Source organism: Ursus arctos, unplaced genomic scaffold, assembly GCF_023065955.2.
Source record: "Ursus arctos isolate Adak ecotype North America unplaced genomic scaffold, UrsArc2.0 scaffold_20, whole genome shotgun sequence".
NCBI classification, from domain to species: Eukaryota; Metazoa; Chordata; class Mammalia; order Carnivora; family Ursidae; genus Ursus; species Ursus arctos.
In genome coordinates this window covers 14,653,323-14,679,288 of record NW_026622875.1, presented here as the reverse complement: position 1 = coordinate 14,679,288, position 25,966 = coordinate 14,653,323, and the positions used below count along the sequence as shown (strand labels likewise).

The 25,966-nt window shown below is 41.7% G+C and overlaps 1 protein-coding gene and 1 long non-coding RNA gene across 4 annotated transcripts in view; one reads left to right on the top strand and one right to left on the bottom strand.

The window, feature by feature from the left end:
- WWTR1 (WW domain containing transcription regulator 1) overlaps window positions 1-25,966 on the bottom strand; it is a 174,007-nt gene that overhangs the window by 127,384 nt on the left and 20,657 nt on the right. The window lies entirely within an intron of this gene.
- On the top strand, window positions 460-21,320 carry LOC123000923 (uncharacterized). 3 transcript variants are annotated; one of them, XR_008960630.1, is made up of 4 exons: window positions 460-977; window positions 7,198-7,397; window positions 18,045-18,259; window positions 20,555-21,320. It is a non-coding gene; the product is annotated as an uncharacterized LOC123000923 (long non-coding RNA). The 3 variants fall into 3 exon arrangements; XR_008960631.1 differs by having other exon boundaries at window positions 18,042-18,259; XR_006409330.3 differs by lacking the exon at window positions 7,198-7,397 and having other exon boundaries at window positions 18,042-18,259.

The window sequence follows — 25,966 nt, the reverse complement described above, 5'->3', positions numbered from 1 at the left end:
CCTTCTCCTCCCCCACCTCGGCTCCAGAAAACCCTGGGCGTGATAGGTACTTTGCTGGGTAAGAGGAGACGCGTGCCCCCCATCCACTCCTCCCGGTCGCGCGGACCTTTCCCGCGGAGCCCTGGACCTGCATTCCTTTGAGTTTACCGCGGACTTAGGGCGGGATCAAAGGGAAAGTGGCCTGCGCCTGTTTAATCAAGGGTTTGTGGACCGAAACTAAGGCTGGGGGCGGCGGAGGGCACGCGAGTGAGCGGCCCAGGCGGAGGAAGGGCCAGTCCTGACCGCCGCGCCCTCCCTTCGTGCTCGGTGTCGAGGCCCCGAGCGCCCAGAGCGCCGCACTGATCCGAGGTTCTGTCTGAGGGCGGGCTTGGGTCCGCCCTGGCTCAGGGAGACAAGGCCAGCCTTTCCACGGGAGGCTGCTTAGCGCTTGTGACCATATTTGGTCTGGCGAGGAGGCATCTTGGCTTGCAGTTGTCTGCTAGAGCGCAGACGGTGCCCAGAAAGTGCCTCTGTCACTAGAGCTGCGGCTTCGCCAATGGGTGCGTTGTAAACAAACAACCTTGAAACCATTCATCAAACCTTAGTCTCCTCGCGTGACTCGGGTCACTAGAAATTGAGAAGGAACCTGGCCAAAGCTGGGTACTGGAAAGGGAGAGCAAACGCGCCCCCCCCTTCCCCCGCGACATCCGCGCGGGTTGTGGGAGGATTGGAATGTCCCTGACGCCCTCCAGAGAGCCTGGAGCCGGGATGGAACCCGAGCAGGTGGCTGGGAGTAGAGAGGGTGCGCCAGTGACCCGGAAAAAACCACCCCACCCTCCCACCGACTGGATCTAGGAGAGGGGTGGAGACCCCCAGCCCCTAGATCTAGCTTGACAAGACAGCTGCGGGGATTAGGAGGCGGCCTTGGCCTTCGGAGCAGCTCAATTCCTTCTTCCCTTGTCCCCTCTCCACTTGGGGGAAAGGGAAGCGGCTGCGAGGTAAGTCACGTTTCACAAATCCCCATGCCATTTGATTCAAACAGTTTATGAAATAAGTCAAATGAGGCAATATATGTACAGACAGCCGGGACTTAACAGTGGTTGGACTTAACGATTTTTCCACTTTAGGATGGTGCAAAAAGGATATACATTCAAACTTTACTTGGAATTTTGAATTTTGACCTTTCCCCAGGCTAGTGATACCAGTGCCATACTCTCTTGATGCTGGGCAGCGGCAGCCACAGCTCCCAGTCAGCCCTGCCATCAGAAGGGTAAAACAACTTACACTTACAGCCATTCTGTGACCATGTAACAATTGTCTTTCACTTTCAGCGCAGTAGTCAATAAATTACTTGAGATATTCAACACTTTATTATAAAATAGACTTTGTGTTAGATGATTTTGCCCAACTGTAGGTCAATGTAAGTGTTCTGAGCACATTTAAGGTAGGCTAGGCTAAACTATGATGTTCAGTATTAAATGCATTTTCAACTTACGGTATTTTCCATTTACGATGGATTTATCAGGACCTCATCCTACCTAAATCAGGAAAGATCCGTAAAACACCTTGAACAGCACCCAGCCCATTTGCATACCGCTTCATTAAATAAAATAGAATTGTATTAAGTGCAAGTATTGCACCTCAGTATTTTTATAAGGGTGAAATAAAGTGAAAATCTGGAGTTGCCTTGAAGGAGAAAAGTTTACAGGAAAGACAAGACCACCCCATAGTTTTGCCTTGGAAAAGGCCAGGGAGTATTTGGGGGCCACTCCCTGAATGGCTACTCCCTGTCACTGCCCACAATAGAAAAGAGCCCACCAAAATGAGGCACCTGTCACCCCGTTATCTATACTTGAAGGTGTGCTCTGATTCTAGACTGCCCACAGAGTGGAAAAAATCAGGGCTGCCTTACAGAGAGACAGCCAGGCGGGTCACTTTCAAAGATAGCAGAGCATAAGCTCTTTTCCAGAGACTCTGGAACCCCCGATTTCCCGTGCAGCAAAATCCTCTGCCCATAGGACCAGCAGAAGGAACGGGAAAGCGACACGTCACTCCACCGGAAATAGTATCAGTAAGCTATTGTCAGAAGCCACCACAGTTATGACAATGGTGAAATTAGCTATGGAACTAGAGGAAGTGACAGGGACCAAATGGTTACTAATGAGAAGCTGCAAGGCTAACTTGATGATTAAAGGATGGAAACTTGAGTCCAGCCCTACTCCAGGAAGTTCCTCACCCAAGAAGAAAGGGCCTGCTTTGTAAGGAGTATCTGGCAGCTACCAGAGAAGAAGAAAATGCTGAGGGAGCCATGAAAATCAGCCAGTGAGAATCAGGGTTGGGATTGGGTGGGCAAGGATGCTGTCTTCATTCCTTGCCAAGCTTCAAGAAATAGATAGTGGAAGAGAATTTTATCCCTGAAAAGGAAATTGCCCAGATCACAGGATAACTCAAAGGGAAAATTCCCAGTTCCCAAATAGCCTATACGATAGTGGATGTTTGAGGACAATTGCTCCATCCTTCAAACAACAGCTTCAGATGACATAACATTTACAGGTCCCTTGGATGTGTCAGGTACCACCCACATGAGGCAGCATGGTGTAGGGACTAAATGTATAATCTCTGGAGTAAAATACCTGAGTCACCTCAAGCAAAATATACTGGAGCTCTCTATTCTTGGGTTCCTCCTTTGAAAATTACAATAACAGTACCCACTTCACGGGGTTCTCAGTTAAAACACTACAAAGTTTATCCATTGGCTCATGATAGAACACAAGTTTTGAAGTGCCTAGCTCTACTCTTTATATTGGGCAAGTAACTTAGCTTCCCTAAGTCACAGATAATTCATTCACAAGTTGGAGATAATATTGTGGTAGTTGGTGACATTGCTGCTTTTCAGCGGGACCTCCCTCCTGTTAGTCACACCCTTATGAAGTCCCTTCCAACTTATATCTGGACTAGGCTGGTGACTTGCCTTAACCAGGAAAATACAGCATTGAGTATGTGCTAGCTCCCCCAACCCTACCCCCCCAACCCTCACCTTAACCCCTAAGAAGGTGTGGAAGTTTCTATTTTTGTACTTGTGGAACACCTAAGTCCCTAGATAAGTCCAGCTACCCCACTGAAGAAACCACATGGAGAAGGAGAGACCCTGAGATACGGGGAGAGAGGGAGAAGTCCAGCCACCCCCCATCTGTGCTGAGCCCAGCCCCTAGCGGCCCCAGCTGACTGCAAACACATTAGTGACCACCATCAGGATGAATAAAAGAACCGAGCCTTGCCCGGCCCAGACTGCAGAACTGTGAGCAAATAGAATGACTCCTGGTTTAAGTCACTAAATTTTGGGATTTTTTTAATGCAGAATGAACATTCTAAGGATTAAAAAAGAAAATGCAAATAAAGTTCTTAACACAAATTCTGTTACATACTAGAGCACTCAAATGACTGTGATTGAAGTCTCAGAGAGACCCAAAGAATAGATAATATGTTTTATATCCCCATTTCACAGATAGGGAACCTGGCCCAGTGAACTTAAAGCATTTTGTCCAAGTACATACAATGAATTCATGAAAAAACCCCTCAGATTCAGCCCAGGATTTATTCTAGATCAGAGTGCTTTTTCTATTCTCCCATCCTGTGCGAGTCACCATTTGTTCCCTGGTATTGTCATTTTAAATCAGTGTGCTACCTCCTGCATGCCTATCTCCTAGAGAAACTCCGCAGTTTTTATAAAATAATCAATTGAGAAGGGCGCCTGGGTAGCGCAGTCCTTAAGCGTCTGCCTTCAGCTCAGGGCGTGATCCCGGCGTTCCGGGATCAAGTCCCACATTGGGCTCCTCTGCTGGGAGCCTGCTACTTCCTCTCCCACTCCCCTGCTGTGTTCCCTCTCTCGTTGGCTGTCTCTCTGTCACATAAATAAATAAAATCTTTAAAAATAATAATAATCAATTGAGAGTAAGTAAATTTTCTCCGCTTGCAAATACTTTCCTCTAGAAGCTGATACCTGCTTCTTAATCTTCCCCTCAACACACTTCCTACTGAAAACTTCCCTGAGCCATCCATCCCTCCTCCTTTCTGTCTCCATCCAACCAATAGCAAGTGATTCTTTATCCTGTGTCCCTCAAAACCATCCTTCCTTTCCTGCTCCCACAACAAGACCTTATCTCAAAGTGCTTGGAGTGGCTCCTACCTGGTTTCTCTGCCTCCAGTCTCTCCTTTCTGGCCTCCTATTTTCATGATGTCATTCCCTGGCTCTCAAGCTTTTAACAGCTGCCCACACGAAAAAAGGTCAGAGCTATCAATCTAGCACCCAAGGACTTGCAACAAACTGCCATCTTCATTGCTTTCTGACCTTGATTCTTACACAAATGTGTCTTTATCCACTCCCGCCAGGCTCTGACCCAAGCACATTTAGCCTGTTCCCTCACTACAAATATCTCTATTTGAACCCTGCTCAAAACTGCCGTCCATATTCCATTGTCAAGCCTCCATTAGTCTCTCTCCCTTAAATTCATATTATTCCTGTCTTTTCCTTTGTTTTCGTGTCTGTTTCTTTGACACATAATCATCTATAACACTGTCTTATATTCTAACTTTTACCTCAGTTATCTCTTGCCTCCTCAACTCTAGCTGCTGGGGCTAGAAGAATCCTACATTCTTCATGGAAGTGCCCCTTTGAAGCCCACAAGTCCTTATTGAAGGCATGATGATCCTTACATGATTTTGTCCATTCTTCTTTTAGCACCCACTGGCATACTCCTAACGGTTTGTAAAGTAGCCTCTCACCATTCATTACAGTTTTGGCACTTCATATGGAATCAGCTCCTGAAGAGAACTGAAAGCCTTTTGAGGACAGGTCTAAGAGGGCTTTGTTTTCTTTCTGTTTTTCCCCACATCTAAGAAGGTGTTCTCCACACAGCCGGGCTCAGTACCGGTGGTCACCCAGCCCAATGGCTGTTGTTTTGACTTCGTCATCTGCCATATTTGCCTCAGGAAAGCCACAAGCTGCTTTCCTCAGCCCTGCCCCTCTGAATTGCTGACTTGGTGTGGGTGACTGATTCCAGCTAAGGCGAATGGTCAGAAACTTGGTGGGGTGGGTAAGTTGTTAGAGGACTCCAGCCCAGAAGCCCTTGAGGCAGAACCTGCCTGGGCTTGCTGAACCAGTATAGAGAAAATTCCCAGAGCAGAATCAGCATTAGCAACTGAAGAGGAACTAAGCAGACAAGGACCTTGAATAGATAAGGGTTTGAATAATAAAGAGTCCAAAAAACTGTTGGCATAAGATTAATCTTTATTTCACTAGGAGGATCAGAGTTGACCAGTTCCTTGACAAATCAAATGTGACACTTGTGTATTCATAATTTACTGCATCCCAAATGTCTAGCACAATGTCCAGCATACAGCAAGGTTATACTTAAATCAAATACTTAAATCAAAATGAGTTGGTCCTGCCACACATTTTTGCACGTATTCTTTGCAGATACAGGTCTCATTGTCAGGCTTCACTTTGGTGTTCCTAATAAATGCATGATGGGCATGATCATATAAGGAAGATAATTTTGATAATGATGATGAGGGATGGGATTGTGTTCTCCCTAATGTTATCTCTTGCTTCAGCAATGCAGTCAGATTAGAGGAAAGGGGGCTTTCTGAGATTTAGTTTTTACTTGGGTACTGTGTGCAAGTAGTTTGTCCTCTACTATTTTCACTATTTTTTTTTTTTGTACTGGGGAAGATATTTTTAAATGGAAAAAATAAATTAATACATATCTTCTTAGAAAAAAATAGAGATTAACTATCAAGCTATATTGTAAAGTTATATTGCCAATTGCAGCATAATCTTAATTAGAAGTATCCTAAATATTTAACAAGAAATTGGCCACATATTTGTGAAAGCTTAATATCTAATGAAGTTTTTGATAGCTATCTGAAATAGTACTTATGGGGGTGCCTGGGTGGTTCAGTCAGTTAAGCATCCGATTCTTGGTTTCAACTCAGGTCATGATCTTAGGTCTTGAGATCAAGCCCTGCCTGAAGCTCTTCACTCAGTATAGAGTCTGCTTGAGATTCTTTCCCTCTCACTCTCCCTCTGCCCCTCCCTCCACTCATTCTCTAGCTTTCTCTCTAAAATAAATAAATAAATAAATAAATAAATAAATAAATAAATAAAATCTTTTTCATTTTTTTCTTTTTTAAAGATTTCATGTATTTATTTGACACAGAGGGGCGCCTGGGTGGCTCAGTCATGAAGCATCTGCCTTCGGCTCAGGGCGTGATCCTAGCGTTCTGGGATCGAGCCCCACATCAGGCTCTTCCGCTATGAGCCTGCTTCTTCCTCTCCCACTCCCCCTGCTGTGTTCCCTCTCTCGCTGGCTATCTTTCCCTCTGTCAAATAAATAAATAAAATATTTTTTAAAAATTAAAAAATTTAAAAAAATATTTGACACAGAAGAGGGAGAGAGAGTACAAGCAGGGGGAGCAGCAGGCAGAGGGACAGCGAGAAGGGAGCCCAATGTGGGGCTCCATCCCAGGACCCTGAGATCATGACCTGAGCAGAAGGCAGACATTTAACCAACTGAGCCACCCAGGTACCCCCATTTTTCTTAAAAAAATTGATAAAATCTTTTTTAAAATATGAAATAGAGCTTCTGAAGATAACGTACCAATGTGAAAAAGATAATTTTTATTATTTTTGAAGAAATACATCTGGAAACAAGTATCTATGAACACTATAATTACAACTTTGTTCAAAAACATGGGAAAAGATGAATGAAAAGATGCTAAAAATAATCCCTAAATGCTAAAAAATAAAATGTAAAAATAAAAAAGATAAATGTTTCTCTCTATGTACTTAGGTCTGTGTAAATCTATAAATGCATTACATAATAGAGAAATTGAATCATCACCCTCAGAAGCCCAAACCATATTATTAGTATCATTTTGGGTATGATGAGAGAACTAATAGCAGTGTTTGGAGGTAAATTCAAGGTTATTAGCATTATTTATACATTCAAAAAATATATTTATATTGTTTGAGTGCCCACTACATGCAACACCAGAAGTGATCTTTCAAGCTAAACTTGGAAGAGTCCACCACCTGATAGGACAGTCACTGGTTGATGATGTCACTGAACTCCTCCCTCTACCCAAATAAGTCCCAGATCTGGTTACACCAGCTGTTCAAGCCACTGCCCTTCTCTGTCTTGTTTGTCACGTTGACAGGAGCCCAGGATATACAAGCTCTCCTCTTATCCCTCTGTCTCAGCGTTGTCCAGACTCAAGTGAGGCCACCTTTCATGCCTGGTCAGAAAAGGTCAATCCCTTTTGGAGCCAAGAAGAGGAGAGGAGCAATCAAACCAGTCTGGGATGAAGAGAGGGCCAGGACTCAAATTCTGCTCCACAAGAGCACAGACTCGATGGATGTGAGTTCAACTCACACTTAAAAATGACACAAGTTTCCTTTAAAACTATATATTTACATGGGGCGCCTGGGTGGCACAGCGGTTAAGCGTCTGCCTTCGGCTCAGGGCGTGATCCCGGCGTTATGGGATCGAGCCCCACATCAGGCTCCTCCACTATGAGCCTGCTTCTTCCTCTCCCACTCCCCCTGCTTGTGTTCCCTCTCTCGCTGGCTGTCTCTATCTCTGTCAAATAAATAAATAAAATCTTTAAAAAAAAAAAACAAAAAACTATATATTTACAGATAATCTTAAAGAGTGAATTTATTCTCGTGTAGTGCCACGTAAGTCCTAATTGGACCATTTGACCATAGACATTTCCACCTAGTCATAATACTTAAAAGTTGTTAGTACTTCAGTTATCATGGGAGTAGTAAATAATGTTTATATATTTTGCAGACTATAAAACAATTTCACCTGTGCAATTATACATGAATCTTACAGTAACTCTAGAATTGGCAGACAAGCCTTACTAGGCCTCCTATTATACAGAAGAAAACAAAGGTTCAGAAGACTTCGTGCCTCGCCGAAGGTCATCAGTTTATAACAAGAGAGCCAGAACTCAAACCCTGTAGTGCCTATAGGCTTTCATATTATATTTCTCTCATAACTTATTTTTTTTAAGATTTTATTTATTTATTTTAGAGGGGCGTGCAGGAGTAGAAGGAAAGGGAGAGAGAGAATCTCAAGTAGATTCCCCACTGAGCACAGAGCCCAACTCGGGGCTTGATCTCACAACCCTGAGATCATGACCTAAGCTGGATGCTCGACCGACTGAGGTGGATGCTCGACCGACTGAGCCACCCCGGCGCCCGTATTTCTCTCATAACTTCTTAACTGAATCAGAGTCTTAATTGCTTCCTCATTTGTAAGATTACAGAATGCTGTCCCTCAAAAAGATAGGATATTTTTAGTTCTTTTTCCTCCATTGACTTATCCCTCTAATATCATTTCACAATTGCTTTGTCATCTAATGGCCATTCAGTGCACAGAGGCTCCTAAAATTTAAATTCTAGTTGTCTCCTCCCTCATTAAATAAATGAAAACTCAAATGTGTTGGAGGATACTTAAAATGTAATCAAACTCTGATTAATGGAGTACGTGCGTGTATTAAAGAAACCTTCTGTCATGTGAATCCTCACTACTAATTAATATGGAGCAGGCAGTCCCGACTTTTTTTTTAAGGGTTTTATTTCTAAAGTTATTTTATAAATTGGTCATTTGAAACTCAGAATGTGTTTTGTTATAGAAAAAAATATATTACAGATGATGGCTAGCTACCACAGCCATCCTTGGGAGCCCCAAAACTTCAGTGTGTCCTGGTCCTCAAGTTGAGTCTTTCTAGACCCTTAGAGGACTGGTGTGGGAGAAGAAGAACACAGAAAGCAGGCATATTTATTCTATGATAGCAGCAAGAGGAAGTTCTTGAAGGGTCAAAGCGTGTCCTGTGACTTCAGGACTACCTGGTTGGGCAAATTCACATTTTCTGTATCATACATTCTCAAGAAGTGGGAGGAAAAGTAGTTAAGGCTTCTCTTGGCTGCAGGTAAAAAGTTATGTTCACGAAAGCAAAAGGGAGCAGTTATAAGGATACTGCATGGAACATAAGGACGTGCACACCTCCCTCCCTCTCCCTCTCTTTCCCTTGTCTCTGCTTTTCTCTACATTATCTACTTCATTGTTTCTGGACAAAGCAGCCTTTTCTGCATGGTACATGCTTTTCTATGCCTCACAATTTCACATATTACAAGCAGTTCCTCTTTTTCTTTTTTTTAAAGATTTTATTTATTTGAGAGAGAAAGAGAGTGAGCGAGAGCAAACACAAGTGGGGGGTAGGCAGAAGGAGAGGGAGAAACACACTCCCTGCTGAGGAGGAAGCCCGACATGGGGCTCGATCCCAGGACCCTGGGATCACAACCTGAGCCAAAGGCAGACATTAATCCACTGACCCACCCAGACACCCCTACAAGCAATTCCTCTTAAAAGAGAAATGGACTTTTGCCTCAGGTCTAAATCCCAAGGGAAAGATCTCTGGTTTAATTTGAATCAGGTGTCCATCTTTGGACCAATCACTTTTGATGGGGGAGGGGGGCAAGAGCAAGGTCAAGAATAAGTACAATGAGCATAACCCTAAAGGGCAGACAGGAAGCTCCCAGAAAAGAAGGCCCAGGCAGAGGACCCCAGACATGGAATAACAGCTTGAGTTCATATGCTTAGTATTTCTTAGCATGAACCAAGTCTTTCAGCTGTTTGCCTTTTAGAAATGAATCACAACAAAACACTTGGAGGAACCACATGATGCCCTTGACAGCTACACAATTTTAGGGCTACCTGGGCACTAACCTAGAGGCTGCACGTTGTAATTCTACTAAATCATCATCTCCCACTTTTTGAGCAGAGATTTCAGGCAAGAGACATTCATTCTATTTATTTCCTCCTACCTGTCAAAGTTTTGTGTTTCACAGAAGGGAAAATAATCTGCAGACATTTCAGAAGAGTTTTACTTAAAACACCTTGATAAAATGCCAGAGAAAAAGTGAATGAGAAGATCCCTGAGATTTAGCTACTACTTTACTAAAAAAAAAAAAAAAAAAAAAAAAATCCATAACTATTATCTATGCAAGTGTCAATCGAGGCTATTCCCTTGTATAGATTGCAGAGCCAGGAGTTCAATATTAGAAATCATAGTAATTTAGACTTTGGCTGTTTGGCATTGCATCTATAAAAATAAAACTGGTTAATGGCCTTCAAGGAAAAAAGCCTCTAGAATTTTAGTCTTCCACTTCTCTTGTAATTATTACAAGACTGCCTTAATTAATTAAATATGGCAACATAGACCTTTCAATGAGAAAGGACAAAGTTGTGATGTTGATTGAAACACATTCTCAAGGGAGAAATCTATCTCTTCTGTCTGTCCCATGGACAGGTATATTAAGGTGTCCCAGAACTGATGCTTCATTATGTCACATCGGACGATAAGGTCTTGAGTTGGAAGTGATGGATTCCATTCTTAGAACAAAATTCGTCACCAATAGAGGGGGACCCTTTTGATGAATTATCTGACAACTTAGCAGCAACAGTTATATGATTTCTCCACATAAGCTCCTGTAGACACTCTACTCACCAAAAGACATGGAGGGCTTTCAAAACTTTTTTGTGTTAGTGTTTGAACACCCCACAAAGAGACTGCCAAGAAATAAGTTTCAGTCTGTTCGGCTCAAAGGATAGACACAATCTGGTGGTAAATTTCATTCTTGCTAATGAATCCTCCCTTTGACTTTCTGGACAGCTTGGCCAAATAAGTTTGGAGGCCAAACTTTACAGACTCCAAAGCAAGCTGTTGGTATGAAAGAGACCAGATCATTTTGCCTAAAATCACCAAAAACCTTTGTGTCAAGTCCAGAGTTTTACCCTTAGTCAATCTTTCTATTTTACCACTGCCAGGGGCGGGGTGGTGGGGGCGGTGGGGAGGGGAGTTGGTTTTTTGGGAGAGGAAATAAGAACCCCCACATACAGGCATTTTCCCACCCAGACTTATTTACTTGCAAGGGAAACTTCTTGGTGGCCACAAAATCCCACCAAAGAAAATCCCAACCAAGTTCATTCCTGTGCCAGTTTCATTAATCCACAGCTTGGAGCAGCAGTGTGTAGCTGGTCTGGGAACAAGACTGCTCTTTCTTTTGGTTATCACAAATCCATCTGAACTCAAAAGGGCCTCACTTAAATCAGGAGTTTCTATTCTTCTCAAAATGTCATGTCATTTGAATTTGTAGTTCTATGATCTAAAGGAAACAAACAATGTCCCCACCACTGGTGTCCAAAGGGAGGGAGGAAGGAGGGAACCATGAAAGTAATCCAGGAAAACACTGAAAGTGAACTTGCCCTTCAGCAAACAGACAAAAATTAATCTCTAAGTTCTAGACGACACTAACATGTTCTGTAACTCCTCTGCAGAGGCCAGCAGAAATACCTGGATTTATAAGGTAGGTGTCTGTTTAATCTTCAGTATTCAAACTTTTCATCGAGAAACAAAAAAATTGAGAAAACAGATGCTTACTTGGAAAAAAACTAGCAAGAATGATTTGTGGGTCAGTTCAGATCCACCGGGAAGCAGACGCCAAGACAGAATTACATGAGCAAGAAATGTACTGGGGGATATGTCATAAAGAATAAAGGAGAGGGGTGCCTGGGTGGCTCAGTTGGTTGAGTGACTGCCTCTTGGTTTCAGCCCCCTGTGATCTCAGGGTCGTGAGACTGAGCCCCGTGTCAGGCTACGCACCTAGCCTGGAGTCCTCTTGGGACTCTCTCTCCCTCTCACTCTGCCCCTCCCCCTGCTCTCTCTCTAAAATAAATAATCTTTATTTTTTTTTTATTTAATGATTTTTTATTATATTATGTTAGTCACCATACAGTACATCCCTGGTTTCCGATGTAAGGCTCAATGATTCATTAGTTGTGTCTAACACCCAGTGCACCATGCAATACGTGCCCTCCTTACGACCCATCACCGGTCTATCCCATTCCCCCACCCCCCTCCCCTCTGAGGCCCTCAGTTTGTTTCTCATAGTCCATAGCCTCTCATGTTTCATTCCCCCTTCTGATTACCCCCCCTTTCTTTATCCCTTTCTTCCCCTACTGATCATCCTAGTTCTTATGTTCCATAGATGAGAGAAATCATATGATAGTTGTCTTTCTCTGCTTGACTTATTTCACTTAGCATTATCTCCTCCAGTGCTGTCCATGTTGCAGCAAATGTTGAGAACTCGTTCTTTCTGGTAGCTGAGTAATATTCCATTGTATATATGGACCACAACTTCTTAATCCAGTCATCTGTTGAAGGGCATCTCGGCTCCTTCCACGATTTAGCTATTGTGGACATTGCTGCTATGAACATTGGGGTGCATATGGCCCTTCTCTTTACTACGTCTGTATCTCTGGGGTAAACACCCAGTAGTGCAATGGCTGGATCATAGGGTAGCTCAATTTTTAACTTTTTAAGGGACCTCCACACTGTTTTCCAGAGTGGCTGTACCAACTTGCATTCCCACCAACAATGTAGGAGGGATCCCCTTTCTCCACATCCTCTCCAACAATTGTTGTTTCTTGCCTTGTCTATTTTTGCCATTCTAACTGGCGTAAGGTGGTATCTCAGTGTGGTTTTGATTTGAATTTCCTTGATGGCTAATGATTTTGAACATTTTTTCATGTGTCTGTTAGCCATTTGTATGTCTTCATTGGAAAAGTGTCTGTTCATATCTTCTGCCCATTTTTTGATCTGTTTATTTGTTTCTCGTGTATTGAGTTTGAGAAGTTCTTTGTAGATCTTGGATACCAGTCCTTTATCTATAGTGTCATTTGCAAATATATTCTCCCATTCCGTGGGCTGCCTCTTAGTTTTTCTGACTGTTTCCTTGGCTGTGCAGAAACTTTTTATCTTGATGAAGTCCCATAAATTCATTTTATCTTTTGTTTCTCTTGCCTTTGGGGATGTATCCTGAAAAAGGTTACTTTGGCCGATGTCGTAGAGGTTGCTGCCTATGTTCTCCTCTAGAATTTTGATGGATTCCTGTCTCACATCGAGGTCTTTCATCCATTTGGAGTTTATTTTTGTGTATGGTATGAGATAGTGGTCAAGTTTCATTCTTTTGCATGTAGCTGTCCAATTTTCCCAGCACCATTTATTGAAGAGACTGTCTTTTTCCCACCAGATGTTTTTTCCTGCTTTATCAAATATTAGTTGCCCAAAGAGCCGAGGGTCCATTTCTGGGTTCTCTATTCTGTTCCATTGGTCTATGTGTCTGTTTTTGTGCCAGTACCATGCTGTCTTTGTGATCACAGCTTTGTAGTACAGCTCAAAATCCGGCATTGTGATGCCCCCAGCTTTGTTTTTCCTTTTCAACAGTTCCTTGGAGATTCGGGGTAAAATAAATAATCTTTAAAAAAAAAGAAGAAGAAGAAGAAGAAGAAAAGAGAAAAGGAGGAAGAGTAGGCCAGGAAAGCCTTCATATCTCCACGCAGGTCTGATACCTGTGAAAGGAGGAAAGTGAAGGAAGGAGGATTGGGTAGAAGTGCCTCAGACTGCAGCACAGCTTGAAGAAAGTCCTAGCCAGGGTGATGGGAAACTCCAAGACAATGACTGACCATGAGAGGAGTCCCAGGGTGGGCAGGGATGGCTCAGCGTTAGCACACTGCTGGGCTCAGTCACAGGCAGACTGAGATCATGGCCTTCCCCGTGTGAACAATGCAGTCATTCCACAGGAGTGGCCACTGGCGGTGTCAGCTGGCTGCTCTCATAGGAGGGTCTCTACTGAAAGGAGCCCTAAGCAGTGAACCCACATGGCTTTCACCACTGTCTAGACAAACTGCATCAAACAGACTGACTCCTCCCATCCATTTCAGGATGCGGTTCTTCCATGGTTCTTAAGGACCTCTCTCCTGAGGGGAAACTTCAGTGGTTAATGAGACAAATCACAGTCCCTGCTGTGGCAGTTGGTCTTGAGGCCAGAACTGGTATTCATCTTCTCTCTCAACTCCACTATCCACCCTAAAGTCTCCACAGCCCATGCCATCTCCCCTGCAGGTGCTGATGGCTTGCCTACCTGGTGGTGCAACTCAAACCTTCATTTTAAGGGGGCCCAAGCCCTTGGAATCACACCCTTCTTAGACTGGGGCTGCTGTCCATTCACAGTTATAATGGGAAAAACTAATCCCCAGAGGCACCAAGTGGATCACCTGGTTGTGCACATTCCTCCCTGTCTACACCTTGTGTGGTAGCAGCCTTTACTCCTCCTGCTGCTCAGGGTCATTGATCCCAGCCAGAATGATGGTGACTCTTCTTGCTGTTGTCCCCTGGACACAGGAGTCTAAAGTGTGTACATGGGGGCGCCTGGGTGGCACAGCGGTTAAGCATCTGCCTTCGGCTCAGGGCGTGATCCCAGCGTTATGGGATCGAGCCCCACATCAGGCTCCTCCGCTATGAGCCTGCTTCTTCCTCTCCCACTCCCCCTGCTTGTGTTCCCTCTCTCGCTGGCTGTCTCTATCTCTGTCAAATAAATAAATAAAATCTTAAAAAAAAAAAATAAAGTGTGTACATGGCATTCACAGATTACAGTTAAATGTTACTGTTGTCAGGTCCCCTAGCAAGAGTGTACTACTCCCTTTGGGGACCTGAACCTCTAACCCTATAGATTCCAAAGCTGCAAAGATGGGACACACAAAGTCCCCCAAAGGATCACTGGGAATGGTGTTAAATGGGTCCACTTTTGCTTCCACCTCTTTGTTCTTAGACTCATGCATTCCTCCTGTAAGTGATATAATATCAAATAGAGGTCTTTGATTTGGTGTATACCCTGCACCCTGAAGGGTGGCTCCTCATCCCTGCAGAGTATTGCCTGTAGGCTGGTGCTTTAGCTGTGCCTTGACTATCAGTTTAGCTAATTCTAAATATTGCAGTATGTAATACAATCAGTGCATTCTATAGCCAAGGGGTAATATCTGTACCTCCTTCACTGCGAAGTGAGTTCCCTGAGCAAGTGCTATGTTGTGTGGGATTTTATGTCTATGGATGAGGCATTCTGCAAGTTTCCAGGTAGTGGTGCTAACTGAGGCTCTGTAAGCATGAAAAGCAAATCTATACCCAGAATTGTTATCTATTCCTATGCAGACAAAGTGGATGGAGGGGGCCTACTATAGTCAACTTGCCAAATGGCTGGTTGGACTCTTCTAGGAATAGTGCCATATTGGAGGCTATCTCTGTTGTTGGTACATTGAACATTTAGAAGCAGCAGGAGCTAGATTAGCTTTGGTAAGTGGGAGCCCGTGCTGTTGGATAATGCATGGCTTCTGTCTCTGTTACTTTTCATTTGTCATCATGTCAGTTCTGGGATGGTTTATGGCAAAGACTGGCTGGCATCAACTGGCCAAATCCATTTTTTTACTTGTTTTTTTTTTTTAATGCCTCTTCAATGGTGAATACTTTTGAGAGGGCATTAATCTGTAACACAAAATCTCCATACTTCATTCCTGCTCTCATATATCCATCTAACATGCTTCTGCTTCTGACCTCTTGGTCTTCAGTGTTCCAGTCCTTTCACTTTCAGGGTCATTGCACAGGAAAGTGTATATATTCGCATCTCAGGCAGTCACCTCTCCTTCCACACAAAGTAAATAACCTGAAACCCATGAAGCTCTACCCACTGGGAAGTTTCTGAGCCACTACCCATTTTTGTCTTGCACCCACATACTGAACTGACCAATTGATAAAGTAAGCTTGGGCTTTTTCCTCCCCCTGCTTGGGACCCTACAGAGAATGAGGGCAGCTGGTACATGGATGGTGGATGACACAAGTCTGGGATACCTACTTCTGCAGTTTACTTATGCCCTCTGATCCTGGTCAGGCTCAATCCCAGATGTACCACTACTCTTGAGCCTGTCCAGTTGTATGACTTGATAAATCCACCAGAACCCAGCTTAGAATAGGCAGTTCTAAATGCATGCTCACTTAGTGCCCCATGGCCAAGTGCTCTATCTCCACCAGGTCCTGGTAACATACCAGGAGCTGTTTTTCAAAAGATATATAACTCTCCTCGGAGGATGGCATGGCCTTGCTGTAGAAGTCCCAGGGCCTATGTTGTTATTCTCCCACTGGGGCTTACTATATCCTACACAGTATCTTTTCCTACCTCCAACACTATAGGTTCTGCCAGGTGGTAGGGAAAGTAACAGCATTGCTCACACCACAACCTGTTCTTGCTGTAGAGTCATTTCTAGCTCTGGGTGTCTCCCATAAATAAAGCCTTCTATAAATCCTAGTATTTGGGCTACAATAGCATTCCTAGGTATGGAATATGTTGCCCCTGGGACATAAAGAAACCCACCAGGCATTGTGTTTCCCTTTTTTATAGTAGGAGGTGCAGGATATAACACTCTATGTTTTACTTTGGAGAGGTCCCAAATTACCCCTGACTACTGAATCCTTATAAACTTCACTGAAGTGGCAGTTTTGTGAATCTTCATAGAGTTTGTCTCCCGTCCTCTGGTGTGAATGTCTCCTCCCAAGGCTTCCAGCATCCTAGCCATATCTTGCTCATTCTGCCTGATCAGCACAGTGTCACTGATGCAATGAATCAGTGATGTTCTCTGGGATGTTCAGATGGTCCAGATCTATATATGAACTATATATAACAGAGGGTAGGAGAGTTAACATATCCCTGGGGGGAAACTATAAATAAATGTTGTTCCTTCCCCATGAATGCTGTTTCCAATCCTCTTTTCAAATTGGAATGGAAAAAAACTCATTTGCCAAATTAACCATTCATACCAAGTATCTGAGGCCTTATCAGTTTGCTCCAACAAGGAAAATGTGGCTGGCCCAGCAGCTGCAATCATGGCTGCTACTTGGTTGAACTTGTGGTAGTCTAGTCATTCTCTGCCATTCAGACTGGTAAATTAAACAGAGATATGATAGTAACTGCGCACTCCCCTGCACACTTTAGTGGTGGCACTAATCTCTACCACTCTCCGCCCCCATCCCCAGAATGCAATATTGGTTTTGATTTACTGTCTTGCTGGGAGTGAGCACTTTGGCAGGGTGCCATCTCAAAGGCTTCTACATGGCCTTATCCCCCGTGATAGCTTTCACTGCATAGGCTAAGGGCCCAATATGGGATTAGTCCTATTGCCAAATGTGTCAATCCCAATTATATATTCAGAGAGATGTATCTGCAGACCTACGGAATCTGCTCTGAGTCAGACTTTAGCCAGAATTCCATTTATTCATCTGGTCCCCATATCCCTATATCTAACTGTAGGCAAAGGGGCACGACAATGCTTCAGGGCTCCAAATATCAGTCAGTATCAACTGAGAACCTCTATCTAATAATCCTTGAAATGTCTGAGTATTCTTTCCCCAGTATACAGTCATCCAAGAAAACAGCCATAGACTCCTTTGGAAATGGCTGAGAATCCCTCCAGTATTACTTGCCATGGTGTTCCAGGGTCCCTACTCCTGAGAACTCGGTACCCTGTTCAGTCAGTTGGACTCCTGACTGACAACTGGCTCGAACTGAGCAACAGTTTGCGATGTTTTATGGGGGTGACCAGTCTTAACTTCCTGTTCCTTTATTCTTGCCTTATTCTGATTTTAGATGTTAAGCAGCACCCTTCAGGTTATGGACAATATCTAGAATATGAAAAAGGCTAAGGAATATTTTAAATGTCAAAGGTGACTCATTTAAAAACCAATCTTAATAGTCCAAAATATTTAAAGCCATGAACTTCCACTTCTAGGTACAAACCAAACAGCAACTTTTACATAAGTTCTCCCAAATATATATATTAAAATATTCATAGTTCATAGCACTAAAAACTCTAAATGTAAAATACCCAAATACTCTTCAAGAGTATATTGAATAAATAAATTATGAGGCACTATGTAGCAACAGAATGTAAAATGAACAAACTGTAACTACAAACATCATATGACCTAACCTCTGAAATCACCACCCAGAGTCACTTTACAACATTGTGTGGCAGAAAGGTCACAAAAGTCCACCCAGGTCTAAAGGGAGGGATACAGACGTTACCTCTTTTTTTTTTTTTTTTCCCCAGTAGGCTCCACACCCAGCATAGAACCCAACATGGGACTTAAACTCACAACCTTGAGATCAAGAACTGAGCAGAAATCAAGAGTTGGACGCTTAACTGACCAAGTCACCCAGAAGCCCCAGCCAACTCTTGATCAGAAAGGAGCAAGGTCACATGGTAAAATGATGAGGTGGGATGAGAAATATTGATACAGCCATCTTTGGAAAATATTACCTGCCAAGGTAAGTTTCTTTCAATAATGTTAAATGGATGCTGGCTGAGTGAATACAAGGTATCTTTGTTATCTGAATATTAATTCTCAGGAGATCCACTGAAACACTGTGATATAGGAAAGCAAAAGTTACCCGTAATAGAAATATTCACTAACATATACTCAAGCATCTCTCTCCATTTAACACTTCGAGTACCTATGATTATTGGAAGTGGTATTTATCCACCCATACAATGCAAAATGAAAAGGTAAATCTTGCAAAAAAAATAAAAGATTTTAAGTCAATTATTTTTAGAGTATACACTAGTCCCCCCGTATCCACAGAGAATATTTTCCAAGACTCCCAGTGGGTGCCTGAAACCACAAATATTACTAAATCCTATATATAATATATCTTTCCTCTACATACACACCTATGATAAAGTTTAATTTATAAATTAGGCACAGTAAGATTACCAATAACACTATTAATAAATAAGAACAATTATAAAAATACACTGTAATAAAAGTTAAGTAAATATGGTCTCTCTCTCTCAAAATATATTATTCTACATATTCACCCTTCTTATGATGATGATAAAATACCTAGTGATGAGATGAAGTGAGGTGAATGATGTAGGTATAGTGATGTAGCAATAGACTACTATTAACCTTCTGATAATACATCAGAAGAAGCATTATTTGCTTCTGGACTGCAGTTGACCATGGGGAAGTGAAACCCCAGAAAGCAACATAGTGGATAAAGAGGCACTACTGAATTTGTAATGTTGTGTAACTGGTAGACCAGCTAACAACTGGAAAAAGAAAATCAACAACGATGATCATGTTAGTGGAATTATCTGAAAATCCAAAGATTAAGATAGGCACTAGGGAAATTATTGAAACCCTTTGATTATTTCTGCATGTTGAAGTGAAGGGTATTCTGTGTGCTGTTAACTTTTGTTGGAAAAATTATGTGCCTCAAAAAAAAAAAAAAAAAGAGCAATACTTGACTCAGATTTTGTACTTTTCAAGGACTAGCCCTTAGTTTCTATAATAACCTAATTTGGTTACAGAAAAGATAAAATTATTTTTATACTTTTTAGTTGTAATAATCAGATATAGTCCAAGTCAAACTTCTTCTTGTGAAGTTTTGATCCCTTTTTGAGTGGATTGACTTCAGTGGTCTTTTTTTTTTCCATTACTGACAAACAGCCCTCCTATAATCTGCATAAGCTTTCATCCTTCTCTAGGGAGTTAAGTATGAGCAACATCAATTAAAATTACATCAGTGACAGTATTTTCAGAGCTTTCTTAGAAAGCCTATTATATTAAGTGAAATTAAACCTGAGGTCTTACAAGAGTGTTAGTTTTTGCCTTAGATATTAGAGCAAGATGCATCTGTAGTTATCTGCCAGATAACTTTTTCATCAAACATTTATGGAGCACCTGATTTTTGCAAGGCAATGTGTTAACATACTGTGGGAATTATAAAGAGGAACTGACTCTGCGATGAAAACATTAGCATATGTATTTTCAGTCAAGGTCACTGTGACGTTTACGCACTGTGTCTACCACCGCCCCCATCACCTCCACCACCACCACTATCACCACCGTCACGTCTACCACCACCAGCAGCAGCCACATAGATCTAACAGTATAAAACACATTTATTAGGAAAACTGAAATTAAATAAAGAACTTTACCCTGAAGTTATTTGGATAACGGCATCTCTCATTCATTTAATTTGGTTGTATTTCTCTTGGCATATATTGCACATTCCCAAATGATACACACCAATATACTGAAATTTTCAGAGCGGTTTTTCAGCATTTTGACATGCTAAGAGGAAATTTTTAAGTGTGAAGGACTCATGGAAATTACTTATTCCAATTCTCTCATTTCTTAGATCAGGAAAATGAAGCTCAGAGAGGTGAAGTGACTTATGAGTCACTGTGAGTAGACAAGGACAACTCAATCCTCATAATTTACTCACTGTCCAGGGTCTTCCTCTCTTCTCCTGACTCCTGGAGCAGGAGGACCAAGTAAAGATTCTCAGTTCCGCCCGAGGACAAAGTTATCACACCTCTTAGGCAGACAGAAACTCTCTGAAGAAAAGGAGAAAGTGCAAATCCACTCCTAGGAGACCTTGGTTAGCTCAATTTGTGTGGCTGGTTATGTAAATGAAGAGGCCTTGCAAGGGGATGGGGTCAAGAGTTTCCTGGGGGTTCAGCTTGGCAATGCTGTATGGCCTGGAAAGAAAATGATACTTTGCACTTGCATAATACTTTTCATCCCTCCAACAATAACAAATGCAACTTTGTAGTTTCAGCCAAATACTGCAAAGTACTTCACAAATGTTTAACTCAGGAATCCTCAGAACAACCAAGAAAGGAAGACTTTTGAAAGAAAGGAAGAAAACAGCTCTCATCCTCATGATTCAGTGAGGAATCTAAGGTCAGAAGAAATGAGTCTGTACCTAGCTGAGTGACACCACTGGCAGGACTCTTGACATGCAAAGACAGTCCTCTGTTTGCACACTTTCTGAAGTGACCTGGACACGGGATTTCAAAAAGGGCAGATGGGTGGACCAAAAAAGCCACTACTTGTTCTTCCAGCCCCAGTGAATCTATGAAGCTTTTACAAGAGGTTTGGTTCTGAGTCTTTAAAGGTTCTTGGAATTCTGTTCAAAGAACTTTGGCATGTCTCCTAAAAGAATTTTTTAAAACCATGAATCCCTTCACAAAATTTTTAGTTGACATCTAAAATATTTCATATGTTTAAATAATTGCAAAGGTTATCATTTCCAGCATATTATTAATATGTGTATTTTAAAATAAATTATAGCTATACTCTTTTTAAAATATCCAATTGAATCTAAAATCCAAGAAATTTGATGCCTATCATCATCCATTTAAAAATATATATAAACAAGTTCTTTAACAGTCCGAAATTTTACATCATTCCCTTTTCTCCTTAAGCTTATATTCTTGTACCACTTCTCCTATGTACTTTTATTTATATTATTGTGCCCAAAAGTCTTCTTAATTCACTATTATACTTTTCTGCAATAAAAATGTTTGCAAATTAAATTTTTCAATTTTCTGTATTTTTGTTAGGCTGAGCTACAGTAACAAGTAGACCCAAGCATGTAATGGCTCAACACAAAGTCTGTTTCTTTCTTACATAATAGTCTTGGTGAGATGCTCTAATAAACAATGTGCTCTCCTCCACACAGTGATCACGGGACCCAATCTCCTTCTATCACATGGCTCTGCCATTCCCCTGAACAAGGATCTAGCTTGCAAGCCTATTTTTATGTGCCCTGGGAGCTAAGAATAGATTTATATTTTTAAAGGGCTATTTAAAAAAAAATAAATAAAAGGGCAGAATATGAGACAGAGGCCTTATATGGCTTTGTAAAGTCTAAATAGTTATTTTCTGGGTCTTTACCAAAGTTTGCCAACCCCTTTCCTAGAGCCTCATTCTTGATTGTATCTAGCTGATAGAAGAAGCAAAGAGTACGTGGAAAAGATTTTATGGGGACAGTCCTGGAAGTGACCCACATCACTTCCACACACATTGTGTTGCCAGAACAACTACATGGCCACACCCTACACCAAGGAAAATGGGAAAATGTAGGCTAGCTGTGCACCCAAAGAAGGGGAGAACAAATTTTAGAAAGCAACTAACAGAATCTACCACTGTCAGGCTCTAAAGCATCAAAAAGAATGTTATAATTACCAGTTGTGTAGAATTTATCAAAATAACCCACATATATGATGGATTAAGATAAACATTAAACAAGGGTGCCTGGGTGGCTCAGTCAGTTAAGCATCCAACTTTTGATCTCAGCTCAGTTCTTGATCTCAGGGTCATGAGTTCAAGCCCTGCACTGGGCTCCATGTTGGGTCTGGAGCCTACTTAAAAAAAAAAAAAAAAAAAAGATAAACATAAAAAGGAAAATTTTATTAAAGGTGCAGTTCTTTGCTTTTTAAAGATTTATTTATTTATTTTAGGAGAGGAGAGAGGATGCATGGGAGCAGGGGAGGGGCAGAGGGAGAGGGAGAAAAATCCTCAAGCAGACTCCACGCTGAGTAGGAGTCTGACTCCGGACTTGATCCCAAGACCCCAAGATTGTGACCTGAGCTAAAATCAAGAGTCAGATGCTCGGGGCGCCTGGGTGGCACAGCGGTTAAGCGCCTGCCTTCGGCTCAGGGCGTGATCCCGCCGTTGTGGGATCGAGCCCCACGTCAGGCTCCTCTGCTATGAGCCTGCTTCTTCCTCTCCCACTCCCCCTGCTTGTGTTCCCTCTCTCGCTGGCTGTCTCTATCTCTGTCAAATAAATAAATAAAATCTTTAAAAAAAAAAAAAAAAGAGTCAGATGCTCAACTGACTGAGCCACCCAGGTTCCCCAAAGGTGCAGTTCTTAATAAGATGGATGAGACTATTTTCTTTTCAATTAGCTCATGTTTCCGAAGTTAGAGCATCAGTTTTAATTCTACTTTTCATTTTTATAAATGTTACTGCCAAGAAAGTTGCATAAAAATAAGAAAATGGGAATGGAAGAGCCTTTATTTAAAGGCAGTCTTAACTAAATTATTTATTATAAAAGCTGTTCACATCTGCAATTTCCAGGGCGTTTGTTAAAAATTTCTACTAAGGTTTATCAAACAATTACCTCTGTTCTCTTTCAACTAAAGGTGCCTTGTTGGGGCGCTTGGGTGGCTCAATCAGTAAACTTTTGACTTTGGCTCAAGTCATGACCTCCGAGTCCTGGGATCGAGCCACCTCCCCCACCCCCACCAAGCCCTGCATCTGGCTCCTGGCTTAGCAGGGAGTCTGCCTGTGCTTGTCTCTCTCCCTCTGCCCCTCCCCCTGCTTGTGCTCTCTCTCCGTCTCTCTCAAATATAATAAAATAAAAATTTTTTAAAAAGATGTCTTGTTTACTCTGTAAATAAAAATATTGATTTTAATATACTTTTGCCAATACATTATTTTTTTAAATGCTTTTATTTAACAAATTTTAAATATTTTTGTCAGAAGCTTAGGGCTGCTGATTTAGCTCATTCAACTTACAGGAAATACTTCCCATACAGACTAATTGGAAAAGGCAGTCCTCATTGTCAAACCAATCAGCTAAATCAGATTTATATTCTGTTGGAAAAGTCTGAATTCATTTATCAATTCAAATAAGTATGTTAAAATGCAATTTGAGGAATAGCATGAAACCACTGAAAAATTATGGAACACATAAGATAAATTACTAAAAGCCATATATCAGGACGTACGGCTAATGTAATTAATTAATGTATCCACTTAAAAAATGTATAAAGCCATTTAAAAATACTCTTTCTTGGGGCACCTGGGTGGCTCAGTCAGTTAAGCACTTCGGCTCAGGTCATGATCCCAGGGTCTTGGGATCAAGCCCCACATCAGGCTCCCTGCCCAGCAGAGAGCCTGCTTCTCCTTCTCCTCCCAGCTGGTGCTCTCTCTTGCTATGTCTGTTGCTATCTCTGTCTCTCTCTCTCAAATAAATAAAATCTTTTAAAAAAATACTATTTCTCATTACTTAAGTTGTAATAATACCAAAAAAGTAGCTGAAATGTTAAGTTACTTATGAAGCAAGGATGATAGAAGTCCTGCTATTCCTTTGGTAAATGTGCATGTCTGCAGGTAATGGCCTGGGGGAGGGGGTAGATAAAAATCACATATAAAAAATCAGAAAATAATCCATTAAGGTTTTTAAAACTTATTACTTTCCAATGTTTAATGAAAGAGAAAAAGTGTGGACTGCTAAAAACTAGTCTGGCAGATAGCATATAATTTTATATTGTGTTAATATGAGTGAGAAAATATAATGTTTTATTTTTATTTTTTTAAAGATTTTTTAAAAGATTTTATTTACTTATTTGAGAGAGAGAGCAAGCACAAGCAGGGGTAGCGGCAGGGAGGGAAAAGCAGGCTCCCCGCTGAGCAAGGAACCCGACCTGGGACCTGATCCCAGGAACCTGGGATCATGACTTGAGCCACGAGGGCAGACACTTAACCAACTGAGCCACCCAGGTGCCTGAAATTATAATGTTTTAAAAGAATAAATAAGAATTAACTACCACTGGAAAAATATTCCATGATGTCACTTCATATATATAAGTTTTAATTACTCTATGCGATGGTGCCCATATAATATCAAGAAAGCACATGAAATTTTTATCCATAAGTTTCAGCTAGTGTAGTAGATAATGTAGTATTCTCAGAAAACATTTCAATTAAATTTTTAAAAATTATGTATCACCCCCCAAGTTGCACAGGTTTAGAGAGCATCATTCACACTTACTCTAGTAAAGGATGTGTATGAGAATCTGACGTGTGCCCCATTTAGTTGTGCCACTCAGCCCTGCATGAGCATCAGGAACCTGCACAGCTTCTGCTATGCATAGATGATTCTTCCCAACTAATAGTAACTCCTACGGCTGAATTTTGAGAATAACTGAAAAGAAATAGAAGACACCATTTTCAGCATTTGAAGTATTCTTTGCTTTGCTATCATAGGTCTCTCTCAAGAGTTACGCATTCTTTGAAAATAATCAGGGAACAAGAGATACTGAATCACTCCACCTCTACCCTCTTACAACATATCTGAATTCAGAGCCTCCCAACACAAGCCCAAATACTCCAGGTCTAAAGCCACACCTCACCCTTAATGGAAAGATCTACCTGGTGATTTTGCTTAATCATTAAAGGAGGCTTTCCCAAAATCAATACTTCAAATCATCCCTTTGTTTTCCTTTCCCCCCATTCCCCAGAGGTTCTTAAGACCCTGGAGGTAATGTTCCAAGGTAAGATCCAAGATGGGTAAAGAGAAGGGAGGTGTTTTTGAAATGCACAGGGAAAATGAAGAATTTGTATTACCTCAAGGCTAGTTTTCAGAAAGAACAAGTTGAAAATCTGGAAAATCATTCTCTTAAAAAAATAAATCCATGTGCATACACCCCCTTGGAAAGTTGCTTAACTTAGTTTGAAGATTGCTCTTTTAGGGAGATTTCTGTAGATTGCACCTTTAGTTAGACAAAAATAAATGTTTAGGTGAGACCACACACATATGTTTTCTAGTCCAGTTTAAAGCCAAATTCCTGGTGCCAGCCTTTGACATTCCAATCTCCCTGGGCCTTCCAACTCTCATGTTCTATGTTTTGAAATTTTTATGGTAAAGGGCACCTGCCTGGCACAGTGGGAAGAACACGTGACCCTTGATCTCGGGGTCATGAGTTCAAGCCCCATGTTGGGGGTAGACCCTATTTTTTAAATTAATTAATTAATTAAAATCTCTTTCCATTAAAAAAAGATATTAAAACATTCTATGGTAAGATTGAATGTTTCTCTGAAGGTCAGAGAGAACCAATGACATTTTTCAACGAAAGGGTTATGTGGCAAAGCAGTGTTTTTGGAAGATGAATCTGACAATATTGTGCAAGTGGGCTGGGAGGGAAAGAATGTTGGGAGACCAGTTAGGAAGCTATTATGTTTATCCCTGATGGAGGTCACAAGGGCTTGGACTAAGATGGTAGGAGGAAACCAGAATGATATATCTTTCTTCTTTTTATTTCTTCTTCCTTTCTTGTTAGTAGAACTTTTGTGTATCCACATTTCACGGAAGATGACTCTATCCCTGGCTCAGGGGTATATCCTGATTGGTCTAAGCCAATCATGAGAATCCTATACTCCTTGCTATTGATTG